A 21,608-nucleotide genomic window follows, 5' to 3' on the forward strand; every position below is an offset into this window, starting at 1 on the left:
ACAAAATTTACATTAGATAAAATGTCAAACCAGATAATAGTAGAGCACACGAATTTAAAAGATCTAATTTTATTTGACAATGACTGAGACTAATGTTTTGTTTTTAAATCGAATTTATTATCACAATCCGAATATATTTCATAAAGAGTCTTAAAAGATATTTTAAAGATATTTTTAACGCAATAAAAATAGTCTTAAAAGATATTTTAAAGATATTTTTAACGCAATAAAAATAGTCTTAAAAGATATTTTTGCCGCATCATTCACCACTAAATTCAAAGTACTGTATGTGCAGCGCAAGGTGGGGAAAAGGCTCGGAAGTTTATATCTAATTTTTTTTCCTGAAGGCCATTATGTTTTCCTTTCATATTGATCCCGTTGTCGTAGCCCTACCCACGCATATTTTGAATAGTAATACAGTATTATATTTTTCCAAAAATTCTAAAATGAATGTAGTTAGCCCACTCATCATCATCTATCATCGTTCCGCTGTTCCACGGGTCAACGTATGAAGCCTCGCCACCATGCCCTGTCCGTGTACTTCTCTCCGTCGTTGATTTCACTCCAATTTCCTCCTCTCTTAATGACATCGGTCTTTATCATGTCCTGCCATCTCATTCCTGGTCTCCCCTTTGGTCTTTCGTCCCTTAATTGTAAATCAAACATTCTTCTTGGCAAACGCCTCTCGTTCATCCTCTTGACATGTCCAAACCATTTCAAACGGGACCTTTCAATTCTATTCTGGAGTTTTTCAACCTGAATTCTCTCCCTGATCACATCATTCCTGATTTTGTGGTGTCTTTGTCTTGTCTTTCCGGCTATGCTCCTCACAAATCTCATTTCTGCCCCCTGAATTCTGCTTTCATCCTTTTTCCTCATAGTCAAAGTTTCAGATGCATATGTCAGAATTGGTACGTAATAGGCCTGATATATAGCCTTCTTACACTTCAGTGGTATGTTCCTGTTCCAGATCAGATCTTTTATCTGTCTATATAAATTTCCACCCGCTTGTATCCTTCTACTTATTTCTTCGTCTATTACTCCTGTCTTTGTAATGGTGCTTCCTAAATATTAAAGTTGTTAACCATTTTTAGCTGTTTCCCTTCCATGTAATGTATCCGTTAAGCTCGCCACTCCTCCTCTTTAGAACCATTACTTCACTCTTCTGACTGAAAACCAGTCCAAATTCATTGGCCATACTAGCCCATATATCAACTTGTCGTTGCACTTCTTCTCTACTCTATCTCCATATGCAAAGGTCATCTGCGAAAAGCATGACTTTCATCTAGTTCTGTCCAAGTTGTTCCACCACTCTACATTGCACATCATTCATGACAGCTATGAACCGTAGTGGTGACAGGACACCTCCTTGCTTCAAACCTGATGTTATTTCGAAGCTCTCTGTCAACCCCACAACTGTTCTTACTTTGCTCACTGTATTCGTGCACATATTCTCAATTCTCTCCACAAGATGTTCCTCTATTCCTAAGTTTCTCAAAACCTCCCACACTTTCTCTCTCTTTACGGCATCAAACGCTGTCTTTATATTCAAAAATGCCATCCATAGTTCTTTATTGTGTTCATAACACTTTTCCATCAGTTGCCTGATGCAGAAAAGTAGATCCACCGTCGATCTACCAGGCCTAAAGCCGTACTGTTCCTCGGCCATCCTATTTTCAATCGTTCCTCTTATCTTCCGCTCTAACATTCCCTCATACAGCTTACTCACATGCCATGTCAGTGTGATGCCTCTATAATTAGAACACTTTTTCCTGTTCCCCTTCTTGAACAACGGGATGATCAAACCTTCTTTTCCAGTCCTTCGGCACCTGTCTCTCATCCCAGATCTTACGGAATAGTCTGTATGTCCACGCTATCCCTGCCTCGCCTGTAGCCTTCAGAATTTCTCCATTTATCTCATCCATACCAGCAGACTTACCTGTCTTGATGTATTTCCATGCCTACACTACATCATTCCAAGTCAAGTCTGTCTGCTCTCTCTCTCTCTCTCTCTCTCTCTCTCTCTCTCTCTCTCTCTCTCTCTCTCTCTCTCCCCGTATCTTCGCTCTCGTCCCCTCTTTTATGGTCAACCTGCCTTTGTCCCTTTTGCTGGCTGTCTTGCACGTTCAACAGATTTTCAAAATACTTCTTCCATGTTCCTCTTATCTCTTCGTCCTTGGTTATTAGGTTCTCATTCTCATCCATCAAGTATTTGCTCCGTTCACCACCTCTTCTCCTTTTCCTCACCATACCATACAGCGTCTTTTTATTACCGTCGATATCTTGTCGTAAAGTTTCACTCCATTCTTCCAACCATAGCCTTCTTTCCTCGTTAACTTCTATCCTCTTGGCCTCTCTCTTCACGGTTTCATATCTCTCTTTATTCTCATCATTTCTGTTCTGAAAGTAGGTCTTGGATGCATTACTCTTGATTTTCAGCCTCTCTCGTCCTATCGTTCCACCATGGGGTTTCTTTCCGTCTCCTTCTGTTGCTTGTCCTTCCACAAACCTGCTCTGTCAGTCCTACTATACAGTCTTTGAATGCGTTCCATTCTGTTTCCACGCTGTTCACCATTGTATTCGGTACAACCTTCCTGAATTCTTCTCTGAACATCGCCACTTTTTCCTCTTCTTTCAACTTCCACACCAGTAGTTTTCTCTCTCTTGTTATTTTGATCCTCTTCAATTTAGGGAATCTTAAAACTCCAACAACTAACCTGTGATTACTACCCAAGGAGACACTAGGAATGATCTTGACGTCCACTAGTCTTCTGTGTCGCTCTTTATCCACGAGTATATATTCAAGGAGGGATTCCTGTGGCCGTCCCAACCGTATCGTGTCACTTTGTGACTCTCTCTCTCTCTTCTTGAACCAAGTGTTTCCTATGACCAAGCTGTTCCCTAAACAGAAATCCAACATCCTACACCATCATCATTCCTAGATCCCCAGTCATGTGGACCCATAATGTATTCTAGTCCTTGTCTCTTCACTCCGACTTTTGCGTTCAGGCCACCCATGATAACTATATCTTAACCTCTCTTCATATGTTCTCTTCGAGCTTGTCCTCAAACTCCAGCTTTTCCGTTTCTTCGCAACCGATTTGCGGTGCGTCACATTGTACTATCTTCAATGTTTCGCTGCCATTCATTTGCAGTTTAATTGACATGAGTCTGTCGCTGATATTGTTCAAATCCATTAGCCTTTCCTTAACCCTGTGATCTATAATGACGGCTACACCCTTCCTCGCTACATCACCCCCAGACCAATATAGGTAATAGCCTCCTCGTAACTCTGTAAACCCATTTCCTTTCCATTTTAATTCTCGCCCACTACCAGTTGTATTTTCAATTTCATAGAAACCTAAAAAATGTTCCCTGATTTCAATTTTTTTATTTCATCATTATAAATTACAAATCGTAAAATACTTTTCAATTGTTCCTGATTCCTGTAACTTATCTAACATTTTTGTCGTTATACTATTTCCTATTATATTTAAAATATCATTTTGAATTTTGTCTCCTAAATAATGTGTCATGTGAAGTTTATCGATATGAATACGCTGGTTGTGTTCCGATAAAGTGGAATCAAAGTTCGCAATCATTTGTATTAATTGCAAAAAGTTTCCGTTATCGAATAATTTTGAATTAGTACCCCTTAAAGCCAAATTTTGTTTTGCCAAATATTGAATGCAAAGAACAATTCTCTTTAATTCTGATTGCCATCTTATTTTTTCTTGATTTATCAGACTTTGATGATGAGCATCTACTGTATTTTGTAATTCTAAGATTTTACCCAAATTAATTAATTTGTTAGTGCATTCAGCATGCATATTACTTTTTTCGTGAATATTCAAAATCAAAATTTTTTAATTGTTCTGGTTTGTTTTCAACTAACATCATTCTTATTTTATTATTTAAAATTTGTGGCCATTTACCGGGATCACTAAGTGAAATTATTCGATCTTGTATACCACTATTGTGATCTTCACTTTCCTCTTCATCCGAATTTGCTTCACTTGTACCTAGTGTTTCTCGCCGAACTGTAATTCAGCAGAAACACTAGGTAGGTCAACATCTTGGACAGGTGATAATTCACGTGTTTTAGTTTCTTCATTAATAGTAGTAAAGCTAGAAGAAATCGAAGTCAATGGATCTGGATGTCCAGAAACCTGGTAATCGAACTTGTTGCTTTTTTTATTTGGTTGCTTTTAATTTTTTTCCCCCCTGTATTCATAACCAGAGAGCCGTTTCCTTTCCGTCAGACATCTGAGAAATATTGAAAAAAAAAAAAGTTTTAAATTTAAAATTAATTATTTGTTAATATGAAATACGACAGAACACATTCTTCGATGCATTGAACTTTTAGTCCCCTTAGTCTTTTGCCGTCTTTTTTTAGTGTTTATAGAACATTGGTCTTTACCGCCTCTTAGTCTCTGCCGTCCTTGTGCGGTACACCACTTGCACCACCGGGTTGGCGCGGCTCTGCTCATAACGACCTGCAATAATTCATACTATTGGCGATAGCATGGTAACACGTCAATCCCCACAACCTCTCCATTTATAGTTGGCAGAATAGAGGCAACCGGATCAGCAGCCTCTTAAAGAGATTGTTATTTTATATCTTGACTTGGTGACCTTAATAATTAGGTCAGTGAAATCAAAATTTTTAGATATCACCTAGTTTTGGCGCATTATAGCCTTAGTTGCTAATGCGCCAATAAAACCTAACAAACAAACAAACAAACTTAAAGAGATGCCAGTAAGTTCAGTTCGTCTCTAGCTGCTGACCTGTTGAATCGTTTTAAAATCCGTACCCTCAAAATGAAAGAGATGCTGGATATTAGTATAATGCCCATCATTACCCAACCTAAGCTGCATTAAACACATAACTCGCAGTGCATAAATTACAACACCTACACTATTTCCTTATTAACCAGCTGTGGTTACGATCGCTGGCCTTACACTCCATATGCGAAAGGCCAGGGTTGGAATCCAGACAACTGAAGAATTTGTATGTCCTTTCTTCCAAACCGTGGCCGAGAGTCGAGTGAGTTTTATTCCAAGAAGCAAATAAACCGGTAACAGAGTAATCACGCGCAATTTACAGACACAATGCACTTCACATTAGCTTAGTTTCTTTGCAGTTAATTATAAATACTTAACCAACCACACTATAGAAAGAATATCTATGAAATCTAATCAAGACGATTTTTACTACTTGGGGCTTCAATAAGCCGATATTGCGCCGGCCATGAAAATTATCCACAATTGACTAGTACCACAAATGTTCAGTGTTTCCTCGTGTATGTCTGTGTGCGCGAGCGCTTCTCAATCCCTACCTACGTTGACCCACACACTCTAGTACGGGAGTGGGAGGTAGCTAACTCAGAAATGCTCGTGGGTCTCACAAACTATTATCTCAGGTCTGGTGAGTTCCCCTAGTATGCGCACAACATATCAGTCGTATTATTAAAATATATGAAACTTTTTCTCTTATTTCGCCTTGCGCAAAATTACGCAATCTCGTGACGATCACTTTTTATGAAAGTTCCTATGAGTTGAATTATTTTTATTAACGTATTTTCTTTCATGTATCACCATTTACCATTATCTTTATATTTTAAGGAGCCGTACAAGAAACGTCTATCTTGAAGTAGTATGAGAGGCATTTATATTACCTTTGATCTTTGTGCACGAAAGATACACCCAGAATTGCTTATATCACGCAATCTTACTTACGTTCGCATAAAAAAAAGTTATTCTGAAAAAAAGGTACAGCTACCTATTTAATTATTCTATTCTATTGTATTTGATAATTAAAAATGTGTTTAGTCATATTTTACTGAACGCGATAAATTTTTCTTCTTTCGAAGCAAATTTATCGTTCTTTGTCATATAATATAATTTCTTTCAATTCTTTCGTGAGCTTTGGCAAGAAATAAAGTCTGTTCTTCTCATTGTGTAATCCTAAAACGTTTCGATTTTTATGCTGGGAAAGTTGCTTATGTGAATTTCATGAGCAGCAATTGTTTTAACAATTTGGAAACCTTGAAAGTAGCAAGGAGCTATCGCGGAGAACGTGGTTATCTTCCAATAAAAATAACGTAGTCTTCTGTGCATGAAGTCATCGAGTAAATAGCACCCTAGAGAATTTCAGAACGCTTTCGGTTCTTAAGGAGATAAACGCGCTAACATTCTACATTTTGTTTCCGCACAGCGTTGATTATAATAAATTTCGTAAATGAAGACCTAACTGTTAACTGCATGACTATTACTATCACAGTGCATTTTATACATAAGATTAACACAAGAACTTCATGTCCTTTCTCTTAGAGCGAAATTTATGTGCACATTTGCTGACTATAATTGAATTTTGTAAATAGACATCCACTTACAAAGGATCCTCGGTCCGGGTGGAAAATGCCTAGACGTATAGCGAAATTATACAGCCTTTAATTTGTGTTCTACTGTTGCCTTCCTGATCTCTGTATTAATAACCTTATATTGCATACTGTATAATAAGCTAATTCCGTTAACGCTGAAACAGTTACGCCCTAATTATTATTTAAATATACATGTATAATAAATTGTAAGAGAGTGGGTGGAAAAGCAAAAATGCCTTAATTGGAAAACTGCTAGGTCTTAAATGATTCGAAGTTAATTTTTAATCCTGAAATTATAAAAAAAAAAAAAAAGAAAGAATTGTGTATATACACGGTGTCTCAAAAATACACGGCATAACTTCATGAATCAGTTCCTTATATCTAGGCAATAAAAATATTTTATATCAACGTAGTTCCGGAAATGTTTCGTTCCCGAGTTATTAACCGGAATGTCTTATCTCCCGCAGGTGATTTCCTTCATAAGGTACTGACAGAATCTGGTGGTTTTCCATTCGGTTTATATACGGTTTGGCGGACGGTAATGCTCTGGAGGTTCGTCGTTTGTACCACGAAAGGTTCCCAGAATGAAGATGTCCAGACAGGAAAACATTTGAAGGTATCCATCGCCGCCTTTGTGAACATGGGACCTGCCGACAGAGGACGACTAAGATCTACAATTCCTGAAGTAGAGGAGGAGATTTTGGATGTTGTGCATGCCACTCCTGGAATCAGCACACGCAGAATAGCAATAAAACTGGCTGTTCAACGTTTGACTATTTGGAGAGTGTTGCGAGAACACCAACTGTATCCTTATCATCTGCAATGGGTACAGGCCTTGTCACCAGCAGATTACCCTGCGCGAGTAATGTTCTGCCAGTGGTTCTTGCAGCAGTGTGGTACAACTCCTCACTTTCCTGTCTTAGTGACATTCACAGATGAAGCCCAGTTCACACAAGACGGAATCCAAAACTTTCACAATCAGCATGTATGAGCTGAGGAAAACTCACATGCAATTCTTCCATCACATCACCAACAGCGGTTCAACCTCAACATCCGGGCGGGTGTTTTTGGTGATAAGTTATTTGGGCCCCATGTACTTACAAACAAACTCACAGGGCAGGCGTTCAGAAACTTTCTGGAAAACAACATGGCTGATTTCTTGGACAACACGCCACTGATCATTCGTGAACAAGCACACTTCATGCACGATGGCGCTCTCGCACATTTCGGCCACCTAGCCCGCAATTACCTGAATCGAAGGTTTCTTGGTCGGTGGATAGGTAGAGGTGGACCAACTGCCTAGTCTCCACGTTCACATGATTTAAATCCACTAGATTTCTTCTTGTGGGGCCATTTAAAGTCATTGGTGCATTCGACTCCGGTAGCTGATGTGGAAACTGTCCGCAATCGAACTGTGGCAGGTTGTGAGACAATACGAAACATGACAGGAATTTGGCATCGTTTCGCGAGTCGATGTGAGGCCTGTATTCAGGCAGAAGGTGGACATTTTGAACAATTACTATAAGGTGATGTGAACAGTTAAGTGTCATAGACACCTTCAAAACTCGGAAACCAAGCATTTCCGGAACTATGTTGATATAAAATATTTTTATTGTCTACATATGAGGAACTCATTCGTGAAGTTATGCCGTGTATTTTTGAGACACCCTGTATATATATATATATAGAGGGTGTTTCAAAAATGATGGTAAATAAATTAAAGGTGAAAAGTACAAACTAAAATAAGTAAAAAAGTCCCAGTGAAAATCGGGCCGAATGAACCGTTTTCGAGATTATGCACATTTTCTGTTAAAATTCGCCACTGACTATGGGAGCACTGTGGGAGGGTAGTCTGTATTGCTTAGACCTTGTACACTCTGGATATGGTAGGGGTACAGTAATTGGCGATGTAAAATTCACCACACACTGCTATGACTCAGTACACGCTCTTGCAGAGCAACCCTCCTTGTCGAAATTCCTGGATTTTGTTCTGTTCTTTCTAACAAAAAAAAAAAAAAAATTATTGTTTAGAATTACAACTTCCTCTTTTTATGTAATTGTGATCTTAATTTTATTATGACTCTCGGAATTAATAACCTTGTTAAATCTCAAGTTTTCCTCATTGTGTGTTAAGATACTAGAAATGCAGTTCTAACAAAATCACTGAAGGTTATTAGATTGCTTGTTATTTAGTGTAACTGTTTAAAACTCTTACCAACTATTGTTCAGACAAGTTCTTCTGGGCTTCTCAGAAGTCTTGTCTTCTCACTGTAAATTTTTGGAAAATTTTGTAATTAGATGCTAAGTTAAGTTAAGTTATTTTCTTGGTGTCTCAGACACAATTAAATTTGTTTCTTGAGTTTTCCTTTCTCTGGCTGGCTGAGGTTGGGCTCCTCTTCCAGTCGGAGAAAACCTAACTTTCCTCTCTGTTCTTAGTTGTTAATTCATCCTACCGTTTTCTGCTCCTTTCTTAAGAGAATATCTCTATTCTTTCTTTGTCCTACTGCTCCTTCCCATAACTTTCACGGGTTTACCACTGGTTGGAAACCCTCTTTGCGGTTACTAACCCCTGGAGCGCCTCCTCGTGGCAAGGTACGGGAGTCTGGACGCAGGTGGCTTCCCCCCTGCCTCCAGGCTGCAAAGTCTCCAGGGCCGGCAAACAACACCCATCAGAACCTACACTAAAACATACACACATACATTTATACACACTTGCCGGCTATAAATAAACTACAGAAGATACAGCGGTATATAGGGGAAACCCTGGAGGCCGCAATCATTACACGAATACCTTGTACCTTGTTCTTTCTAACACTGGGGATACCACCTCCATCTAGTGTCCCAGAAGGTGGACCCACTTCAGAGCCAGCTACCCTTCAACAAACCATCTCTCGACTTCGTAGGCAGTTGATCGCATTCCTAAACCACGACTCCAGTCGCTTCACCAGAAGTGCAGGTAACCGTGTGCAGGAGTTGTGGTCCACCCTTGAGTCAATTACAACTGAGCTCCTCATTGACAATGAGAGGCTCAAAGCTGTGAATGAAGAACTTCGGTCCAAAACTGTAGTCCTGGAAAAGGTCATTGATGCTATTGGCAGGCCCCAAAATTGTACTAATGCTAACCCTGACTATATTGAGACTCCGTGCCCCCCTGGGCCTGCTGTGGATATCACTTCCTATGCTGCTGCAGTGAAGTTGGGACAGGAGCCCCTTGCCCATGGCATGATACAAACTCTCCATGTGCACCACCCAGAGAAGAAGCCACAGCATCTACTACTGTTGAGAGCAAGTGATACCTCAGAGCTCAAGACCAGCAATGACGTCAAAGTTCTGGTGCAAAGCACTATAAGGGCTGATTATAAGAATCTAAAAGTGAAATCCCTTAGACCCATTAGGAACAAAGGAGTCCTACTGGAGACCGCAACAAAAGAAGACCTAACAACTATTGTCACATGCGGTACTCTCACAAATGCAGGAGTGGTCATAGCTCCTCCTAAAAAGTCAAATCCGTCAATCATAGTGTACGATGTTCCAAAGCACAGTTCCAACGACAAATTACTTGAGGATCTGTTCCACAGAAACCTACAGGACCAGGGATTCTCCCGGGAGGAAGTTAAGGCTGAGACCACTTTTAGGTTTCCAACAAAATCAAAATCAAACTCTACAGAACACAAAGTAATTAGCTTCTCCCCACGGATTTATAGAACTGTCCTCTCTACAGATAGATTATTCCTTGGTTTCAGTGCACACCGATTTCGTCCGTTTACAATTGTCACAAGGTGTTTCCTATGTCTGGGATTTGGGCATACCTCCCAACGCTGCTCCCACAAATCTCCATCCTGCGGGCATTGTGCCAGGAGTGGGCATGTCCAAGCAGAATGTCCCTACTGTGATGAAGAGCCCTCTTGTGTGAATTGTAAAAGGAACAGGCGAGCACATAACCATTCTCTCCGGGATATTTTATGCCCAGAATACCAAAGGGCTCTGGAACTCGTAAGACTAAGGACCGCTGATGCCTAAACCAACAAGAAATACCAGTTGTGTCCCCGCTCCAGTCCTGCTCACTCTTTCTGGAAGCCTAAGAGAAGCCCCCGTATCTCAGACTAAATACTTGAGAATGATGCAAATAAATGGGCAAAGGTCCCGCACAGTTGCGGATGAAATACGCCAGGCCACTGAGGAGCATTCAATTGATGTTGTTCTGATTCAAGAGCCGTATGCTGCAAGAATACAACCCATCCAACCTCTAAAATTACTGGCTTTTCCATACACACTCGAGTCATTCAACCTGTCCCAGTGGACCCTAAAACATGTATAGCAGTCATAAATAGGGATCTCGATGTCTTGGTTGTCCAGGGCCTCTGCAATCAGTTCTCCACCTGTATCCCGATTACATCTACAGATCAATCATTCTACCTGATGTCACTGTACAGCCCTCCCTCAGGTAACATCAATGAAGCACTAAACTTTTTGGAATTCGCCCTGAATTTTATTGGCTCCAAACAACTCCTGGTTGCATCTGACTTGAATGCAAAATCCCCTTTCTGGCACAGTGCGGTTGCCGATGGCCGTGGCCAGCTTCTTGAGGACTTTGACCTCAGCCAAAATCTTATTATCCATAACCAGCCTAGCCATTCACTATTTACTCTAGCTCCACCGGTGAATTTAATATTGACTTAACCCTCTGTACAAAGGACCTACGTCAGTCAGTTAGTTGCTGGGAGGTAACTCCGGATCTGACTGTTAGCGACCATAGAGCCATACTGTTCCATCTTGACTTGGTTCCACCGAGAAACAACAACAACAGAGCAAGGCCAACTGACTTCATTAGATTCTCTTCGAGAAACGTCAATTGGGAAGCATATGACAGCTCCATAGAACTGGACTTTCCAAATCCAAACCCATCACAGATGGACTCACTAAATGCAGAGGATTTGACCACCTTTATCCAGCACTCCATACTCAGAGCCTCATACAGGTCCCCAAGGAAGAAGGTGTTCTGCCCAGCAATCTGCCCATGGTGGACCCGGGAACTTACCATTCTTCGTAAGTCAGTCCACTCTGCGCGCAGGAACTATCAGCGACACCGTGATTGGCCAGCTCCTGATGTTGAACGCCTTCATAGGGATTATATCGCCAAAAAGAATGAGTATACCAAGGCAATTGCAACCAGAAAGAGAGAAACTTGGGCAAATTTCGTAAAAGAAACCAACAGTACAAATCCATGGGGCCTGGCATATAAGATCTTGAGAGAGAAAACCTTCTCCCCAGAAATATTCAACACTGTTTCAGTAGACGCTCAAACTAAGTGTTGGCAGGATTCTGCCAACCTTATTCTAGACAAACTGTTTCCACCTGATGACATCTCTGAGGATCACCCAGAACATTCAGCAATTAGAGCTGCCAACAGCAATTATATAGCAAAAGAGCAAGCCGACCCATTCACACTAGAAGAACTGGGAGCAGTCCTTAAAAACATTAATGCCAAAAAGTGTCCAGGCCTTGACCGGCCGCACCATCTACTCCTTCTCTTCAATAAATGCTTGGAAGAAGGGTGCTTTCCAAAAGAATGGAAGTTTGCCCTCATTTGCCTCATCAAGAAACCTCACAAATCACCAACAGACCCCCGCAGTTTCCGGCCTATTGCCCTGCTGGCTAACCTTGGTAAGGTCCTTGAGCGACTCATGGCTCTCAGGGTTGTCTCCATGCTACAAATGCATGAATTGGTCTCGCCATGCCAGTATGGCTTCACCCGCGGAAGGTCGTGTGAAGAAGCTCTTTTCGATTTGGTTTTACATATTGAAAGTTCTGAAGAATAATTCGAATTGGCCATCTTCATAGACTTCGAGGGAGCCTTCGACACCGTCTGGTGGGATAGTGCCTTGGCACGCCTTCGAACTGCCGCTTGCCCCCGGCAATTATACAGCCTCTTCCAGAATTATTTTTCCGACCGAGCAGTTATTCTCAAGTCAAAATTCCAGCAAGTCACCAGATCAGTAAATCGAGGTTGTCCCCAAGGGTCAGTCCTGGGACCCCTCATTTGGAATATAGTCCTCCAAGACTGGCTCTCCCGCACCTTCAGGAATGCAAAAATTGTGGCCTTTGCTGATGATCTCACAGTTGTGGTGTCAGGGCATTCACGGAAGGCCATTGAAGAAAATGCAAACCAGGTCCTCGAAGATCTCTCACCTTGGGCCGCACTTAATAAGTTGCATATCAACTCAACGAAAACTAAAATGATGCTATTTAAGAATAGACTGGATCTCAGGCGCCCACCGCAGGTAAAGATATGCAATGCTCAACTGCCAATCGTCTCTGAAACCAAGGTACTTGGAGTGATTATTGACCACAAACTCAGCTTTCTCCCACATCTTGTTAATCTACGAAACAAAGTTAAGAGATTCTCAGAAACCATCATACGCATCTCTAAGAATGATTGGGGACTCTCCAAAAGGTCCCTACGGTTGTATTACAACGCAGTATTTTTACCAATTGTGACCTATGCAGCCGGAGCCTGGTTCCATCGGGTAACTCTTGTAAAGATGCGAGACAAGCTTGGAACCATCCAGAGGTCAATGTTAATGTCAATCTGCCGAGTGTGTAGAACGGTCTCCACTCCTGCCATTCAGGTCATTGCGGGAGCACTTCCGCTCGATCTACATGTCATCTTCCGAGGGTTGTGCTTCCGAATTACGAGGAATATCCCAACGAGGATCCTCGACATTGAGGTTAATCTGGATGCTGACCCCAAGGTTGAGATGACGCGTTGCTACAACGAGCTCTTCAACATTTGGCAAACTCGATGGCATAATTCAACACTGGGCATTGTCACAAAAAGATTCCTACCTGTTACCTACACTGCTACTAAATCTGTACAGTCTTGGTTCACCCCTTCACTAGAAACATCATACCTAATTACCGGACACGGATCCATGAATGAAAAATTACACCATCTGTGTCTCCACCCAACAGATCTCTGTCATTGTGGAGCCAAAGAGAACTGGTGACATGTACTGTTCGAGTGCATTACGTATGCTGATCTGAGACACTACCTTGTCAGCTGTACACAGATCTCTGGCGAGCATCTAGAGCTCTTCCTACAGAACCCTAACAACCTCCCTGCACTGCAAACCTACTCAGCTGAAGTCTTTAAGCGCAGACGAAGGATTAACAGGCCCCCAGTGGCAAACATCGAGGACCCAGCAGTGAACTGAAATCAACCATGTATTTCTCCCCTCCATCCTGTTACATGGGCTGTGGAGCTTGTTTCTGCGGCCTGTGTTCAGGAAGGAAAACACCATCTCTCTCTCTCTCTTCCCCCCTCCCTTATTTTTTATTTATTTATTTATTTTATTTTATTATTTTTTTTATTATTTATTATTATTATTATTTTTTTTTTCTTCGCGTTCTACAATCAGTCACATGGTTGTTTTTTTTTGCGTTCTTCAGGGTTGCTGTCACTTTTTTTTTTTTTTGTTGTTTCGCGTTTTACAGTGACATTGTTTTTTTTTTTTATTTATTTATTTATTATTATTTTTTTCCCTTATATATATATATATATATATATATATATATTTATTTCCTTATATATATATATTTTTTTTTTTTTTTTTTCTCTCTCTCTCCTCCGGAGTGGGCCCCTAGAGGAATCTGGCCCACCTTTTGGCAACATCAGGTGGATCAGAGTCTCGTATTGAGACAGTACGTGTTTAGCTGGGACTGGCCCACCTTCCCGTGGTGTGGACGAGTACCCAGAATCATCTGTCCAGGTGACTGATGCTTCTGGGTAGCCAAGTGGCCAGAACAGAACAACAGAACACACACAAAATACAGACAAACCGACGTCATACACATATCTGGCCCATTTGTAGAGATACTGATCTTCACAGAGATACGAGGCGGAGTTGAACTGACGTTCTAGGAGCCGCCCCTTACAAAAACACATGTCCACATGTTCTTTCTAACAGAACATAAACCAAACTACCTGAACTCCTGCACAGCCACTGAAATAGCAGACATGATGCAGCAAGTGTTGTTGAAGGCCTCCTACAGATCGGCTAGGAAAAAATCTATCCGTCCCACTGCCTGCTCTTGGTGGTGTCAAGAGCTTACTGCACTCCGCAGAGAGGTCCATCGTGCCCGTCGACTTTATCAACGCCATCGCGACTGGCCTCCCTGTGAAGTAGCTAGATTCCACGGCAATTGTATCGCTAAAAAGAACGAATATACCAAAGCGATAGCTGCCCGGAAGAAAACTACCTGGTCGGAGTTTGTCCGAGACTCAGGGAATTCCAACCCCTGGGGACTTCTATACAAAATAGCGAGGGAAAAGACTTTCAGGCCTGAAATCTTTGGCACTGTAACTACTGGGAACACCGAGACTTCTAACTGGACCGACTCCATCAACTCCACACTTGACAGACTGTTTCCTGAAGATAATCCAGCAGACGATCTACCTGAGCACAGAGCAATACGATTAGCTAATCACACCTGTGATTAGCTAATCGTATTGCTTCTGAGGAGGAAACAAATCCCTTTACAATGGAAGAGCTCACAGCCGTCCTCAACAGGATCAATCCCCAAAAATGTCCAGGAATGGACCTCATTGAGTACGACTTTGTCCTTCGTTTGTTTAAGCTTAGACCCCTATATCTCCAATTGCTCTACAACAAATGTCTTCAAGAGAGAGTTTTTCCCAAGGCGTGGAAAGTGGCCCTGCTGCGACTCATAAGGAAGCCTGGAAAACCCCCAGGAGATCCGCTCTCCCTTAGACCAATTGCACTCTTCGAAAATCTAGGCAAAGTTCTAGAAAGGCTCATGGCTCTCCGAATCACACAACTGTTCCAAGAAAAGAACCTATTCTCCCCAGCGCAGTATGGCTTCACACCAGGGCGATCTACCGAAGAGGCGCTGTTTGACTTCGTCCTCCATATTGAAAACTCCACATCTAAATATGAACTGGCCATCTTGTGGATTTTGAAGGTGCCTTCGACACTGTCTGGTGGGACAGTGCATTGGCATGCCTCCGCCTAGCTAACTGTACCTTCCATCTCTACAAGCTGTTCCAGAACTATTTCACAGAGCGCACTATCGTGGTTAAATCCAATCTTCTGCAGATAACTAGACCAACCTCTCGGGGTTGCCCACAGGATTCTGTCTTGGGGCCCTTTGTGTGGAACATGGTCGTGCACAGCTGGCTTTCTAAAACTTTTGAAGGATGCAAAATTGTGGCGTTTGCAGACGATCTGACTATGGTTGTTTCTGGGAAATCACGCTCCGACCTTGAAAACAAAGCAAATCTTGTCCTAGCAGATCTGTACTCCTGGACAGTTCTCAACAAGCTTCAAATCAGTACCAGCAAAACAAAAATGATGCTTTTTTAAATCAAAGCTTGACCTACGTCGCCCACCACAAATCAAGATCTCCGGAAAACAGCTTCCTATTGTGACACAGGCTAAAGTCCTAGGGGTGATCATTGACCATAAGCTGAGCTTCCTTCCACATCTACAATACCTAGGGGTCAAAACGAAAAGATTTTCAGCTCCAATCATGAGGATCTCCAAGAGCAACTGGGGACTCTCCAACAAAACACTCTCTCTGTATTATAAAGCTGTGTTCATCCCCATTGTGACCTACGCAGCAGGAGCGTGGTTTCACCGGGTTCAACGAGTACATATGAAAGTCAAGGTCAACTCCATTCAACGTGCTATGCTCTTGGCCACGCACAGATTATGCCGAACAGTGTCTACAGCTGCCATCCAGGTGATAGCTGGAACTCTGCTGCTTGATCTATTTGTTATCTTCAGAGAGCTTAATTTCAGAATTAAAAAGAAAATACCAACGAAGATACAGGGCTCTAGAACTAAATCTCAATACTGACCCCAAAGCAGAAAGAGCTCGCTGTTATAAGGAACTCGTCAACATTTGGCAGTCTAGATGGAACACCTCACACACAGGCTCCGTTACCAGAAAATTCCTCCCTGATATCACTTTCACAACCCTGAAAACGGTAAAGACCTGGCTGTCTCTCACCTTGGAATCCTCCTACTTGGTTACCGGACACGGATCCCTCAACGAAAAGTTACATCAACTGGGTTTGCTACTAACAGATCGCTGTTTCTGCGGCAGTTCAGAGAATTGGAAACATCTTCTTTTCGAATGCAGGTTGTACGATGACTTAAGAACGACCCTGCTGCAGGCTGTGCCAGGTATCTCAGAACAGCAACCAGAGCCTCTACTCCAAACACCTGACAATCTAAAGGCATTCCAGTCCTATGCATCCGAAGTCTTTGAGCGCAGGAAGCAGAGCTACATCGTTGTTACTGCACATAACAATACCTCTTCAGTGACTTAAAGAGTTCTATATTCGCATGCCACCATCTTCTTCATTTTTTTTTTTTTTTTCTTCTCCACGTGCTGTCTGGAGTTCCCACTCTAGTGCAGCCAGTTCATTTATTCATTCATTTTCATTTCATTTCATTCATTTATTTATTATTTTATTTTATTTATTTTTCTCTTCTTTATTTTCTAAATCAAATTATTCTTTTCTTTATTTTTATTAAATTATTATTTTTCTTATTTATTTAATTTGTTCTTCACGCACTCTACCTAGAGATCCCACTCTAGCGCAGCCAATTTATTTACTTATTTTATATCTTTTTTTTTTTTTCACACGCTCTGCTTCGAGTTCCCACTCTAGTGCAGCCAATTTATTTATTATTTTATTATTTTTAGTTCTATTTTTATTTTTTATTTTATTATTTCTATTCCTGTTTTTTTTTTCTTTTTTTTTTATTATTATATATATTTTTTAATTAATTTTTTTTTCTTTTCACGCGCTGTGCCTTGAGTTGCCACTCTAGTGCAGCCAATTTATTTAAATTGTTTTTTTTTTTCCTTCTTCTTCTTCTTCTTCTTATATCCCTATTTTTTATTTTTTTTTTTTTTCATTATTATTTAATATATATTTATTTTTTATTAATTAATTTATTATTATTATTTTACTCTTTTTTTTTTTTTTCCCTAACTGCACCACGGGTGGTTTTTTTTTTTTTTTTTTTTTTTTTTTTTTGGCCTCTTCTGTCTTTATCTCCTCCCTCTGGAATGGGCCCCCAGAGGAATCTGGCCCACCTTTTGGCAACATCAGGTGGATCAGAGTCTCGTATTGAGACAGTACGTGTTTAGCTGGGACTGGCCCACCTTCCCGTGGTGTGGACGAGTACCCAGAATCATCTGTCCAGGCGACTGACGCTTCTGGGTAGCCAAGTGGCCAGAACATAACACACATAATACACACAAACGTACGTCACACACACATATCTGGCCCATTTGTAGTGATACTGTTCTTCACAGAGACACAAGCAAGAGTTGAACAAACGTTCTAGGTGCCGCCCTTACATATACACATGTCCACATGTTCTTTCTAACAGGTCTGCGCGGGTAGCACAGTGGTATCGTCACCGTCCTCCACACACCGGGTGGAAAAGGTCTGGGTTGGAATCCCGTCGATGACGCGAGGAACTTTAATGGGCTTTTTTCACCCCGTGGCTGAGTTAGTCGGTCTCAGGTGTAGATAGCAAGGTTTTTCTCCCCAGTAACTGGGGTTTTTTCGTCCAGCAAAACAGACAAATCGACCATAGAACATATGCAATTTACAGACACAAATACGGGTTAATGTATTTAATTACGGGCAACCCTAAAATAATAATTTGATTTGTTCTTTCTAACAGAATGCACTTGGGCCCCATCCACTCATTCAAAGGAATAAAAATGTATAACGGTCAATAAAATTAAACCTTTAGATTTATTGCTACTTTCAACAAAATCAATGTTTAAACATAAAAAAAACATGATGTGAAGCGAAGATTAATCAATAGAAACCTTTGAACATTATTAGCCTTGAAAAACACAAACATTTCAACATATAAATTATAATTAATTGGTAAACTGTAAGTTTCAATTTTGAAAATGAGCGTTCCCCTGTACAGTTGGTTACCATCATGCACATGAACACTCTGAGTGCGATTTCAACATTTGGAAACAGATTTTTTAAAATTGCCCGAAATTAGTTTGCTGTATAACGCATAGAGAGTCTCGCATTTTTCATCAAGACCCACGTAGTGCTTGAGATGCTGGCATTCATTTAGGTTACCATAATCAATGTGTTTGGCATACACATTAGCCAGATGCTCACACTTTTTTGTTTAGCTCATCAGAACCAATTGTTCTTAATTGACCGAAGAAGGAAAACAGATTTCTAATCCATGAATAAGCTTCTGCACATTTTGACAGATCATAGTTCAAAGAGTCCAGAACAGGGAGGAATGTTTCCACCTTGAATTTTTAACTTTTGTTTATAAGTACCTCTTCTCCTGATCTATCAAATCTGCTAAGACGTACACTTCGCTTTCGTTCCCGTTTCTTCACATCTGTATAATCCGAATCTGGGCACCTACTCCTGGCATTCAGCTCATGTTCACTAAATTTGCCTCAAATTTCCTGAAGATAAGTTTTCAGAGACTCAAGAAGATTCTTGGCAGCAAGTATGTCCACACCTTTAGACTTCAGGAACTTACTTGATTTGTTAAATCTTTTGAGAATGTAGTTCCAAAAAAATTGTGAGAAAGATCATTTCCATGTTCTCCATTCTCTCACTTAATCCTTCTGCTTCTCGCCTTGTGTTCACTTCCTAGTTAATGTCAGCTGATAAAGAATCCAGTGCATCTTTAATTTGTTCGAAACTTGCATGCAAAGCATGGACAGCATCAAAATGTGATGACCATCTTGTGTCAGATAGACGCTTGACCAGAACATGATCTTTTCCTAAAGATGATGACAGAACATTCCATCGATGTGTAGAAGCCGAGAAAAGGAATACAGACGCTGAACAAAGTCAAAGAAGAAGACAATCTGTAGACAATACTCTGCCGCTTTTACTCCCATCAAGTTCAGACTGTGTCCAGCACAGGGGACATAGATAGCCAACTCATTCAGTTGACGGATCCGTGCTTGCAATCCAGTATAGCGTCCAGACATATTTGAGGCATTGTCATACGATTTACCGCGGCAGTTTGATAGCAGAATTATGTTCTCATTCGCAAAATCTATAACAGTGTCTGCTAGATTCTTTGCTTCGTGAGAACTTGAGGAAACGCTCCACAGGCTTACATCCTCGAATGCACCGAACGGTAAATGTCAGTTGATCAATGTGGAGATGTCTGCAGTGGAATCCACACTTATTGAATAGTATTTTGACTCTTTTATTTATTCCTAAATGGCACAAAGAACATGTTGTCCCATTAAATCGATAAATTCCTCACAAATGTTTGCCGATAGAAGCAATGGGTTCCCCTTTCCATAATTTCCATACAGTTTGAGATGCTCTTCCAAAAAAGGGTCAAATTCATTCAACAGCTCTAGAATACCTAAAAAGTTTCCATTTTTTGTCGACCCAATAGTTTCATTCTCTTCACGAAATGCCAAACCTCTGGAGGCAAAAAGCGAATGTCAGAAATCACACTTTATGCCAGTACTCCTGCTCTGAGTGATGATGTTTGATTAATAAAAAATCTATACATCCAGTTTCTTTATGCCGAATCGAATATGCCATCATGCACTTGCGATGTTCTTCTCCATTTTCATGTTCTATAATAAGATTACTGTGTTTCCAATTATTAAATCCAGATGTAGCAAAGGGAGATTCTTTATTGGACAATAGGCGACATGCAAAGCAGTACAAACAACCTTGGGCTTGTGAATAGAGTAACCATTCGCGTTTTACACATTCGCCATTCCGCAGTTCACGTTTAAATACATCCTTTGATAAATACCTTGTCTGAGTTCTCTCTCCTCCAGCTCCGTCGTACACACAGCTTGAGTTTGAAAGGTTGCCATCATGATTCTGACATGATTTCGGCCTACTACGAAACCAGTAATCCACTGTATTAGTATTCTTAATATCCTATAGTCCGAAATCTGTGACGTGAATCACAGACTCGGGACATTCCTTTGCCGTTACAGATTCTTGTATTTCTTCTTGTGGAATGTTAGCATCAGGAGCGGACAATGGTATGTCTTGAGCTGGATTATCGGATGCAGGATGGATGTAGATGGCGATGCTGTATTTAGAGGAGCAGTACTAGTAGCTGCCGTTGCACCTGGCTTAAACCAAGATGTTAACTTTGGAACTTTGCTCATTTTCTGCTTCTCTTCTTCAGCTCGTTTCCTCTTCTGTGCTCCACTCATATAAGTACACTTCATTTTATCTGGAAAAAAATATTAATATTTTTAAATTTTTTACAGATTGTATTGCTGTTTGGACGTTGGAACATTAACAATTTGTAATAAAATAATGATGGTATATCTCAAAGGCTCTTTTTCATGACTTAACTTTTTTCTAGCTCCTTTTTTTTCAATTATTTTATGAGTAAATTCAAACTGATAATCAACATTAATCAGTTGGTGATAAATTCACCATGGGCCACTAAAATCGTGGGCCCCTGGCCAAGTGACTTGTGCGCCCATGCGTTAAGACGGTACTGAGCCTACCTGCAAAATTTCATTATGATATTGCGCTAGCAGAAATCTGTCGGAAAGCATAAGTCTGTTGTTTTTTCAAAAGTGATAATGAGAATTGTAGGAGAGAATTGTCCCATTCGTTAGGGTCGCTAATGACTCCTGAGAGCATTTTTGCCGTGATCCAGAGCCGAATCAGCCCGATTCGGCTCTGGATCACGCTTTTTCAGTGGTTGTTATCTGTGATGGTAGCTTGAGTTTAGTTGTCCATCAGAAAAGCCAGCATAGATCCTCTTTAGAATGGTTGAAGTTGCCAATGCCCATATTTTTGCCCCCTGTAGCGTAGGTTAATGCTAGTGCAATAAATAAATGTTAGTGCGAATATAGTTTCGTAGAAGTTTGCAACGGTTTCATTATTTTCTGGAAGCAATCCTTCTGTGTGAAATATCACTAAAATGACACAATAAACCAACCATAAAAGAAAATAGATAAGACGAACAAGAAAAAAAGACCGTTGCATCCAGTCTCGTCAGAAGGACCACTATATAAAACAGCCGTGAACGATACTGCTGAAAAGTAGTACTGTTCGCTATATTTGCCCCATACTTAATATTTTTCTAAATTTTTTCGACACATATTCCTACAGCCTATCTTCCATTTTCACTTGTCTCCGTTATTTATTTGTTTCTTCGCTCATTTTCTGCTTATTTT

This window comes from Mastigoproctus giganteus, chromosome 3 (genome assembly GCF_048544385.1).
Source record: "Mastigoproctus giganteus isolate SK-2022 chromosome 3, ASM4854438v1, whole genome shotgun sequence".
Lineage (NCBI taxonomy): Eukaryota > Metazoa > Arthropoda > Arachnida > Uropygi > Thelyphonidae > Mastigoproctus > Mastigoproctus giganteus.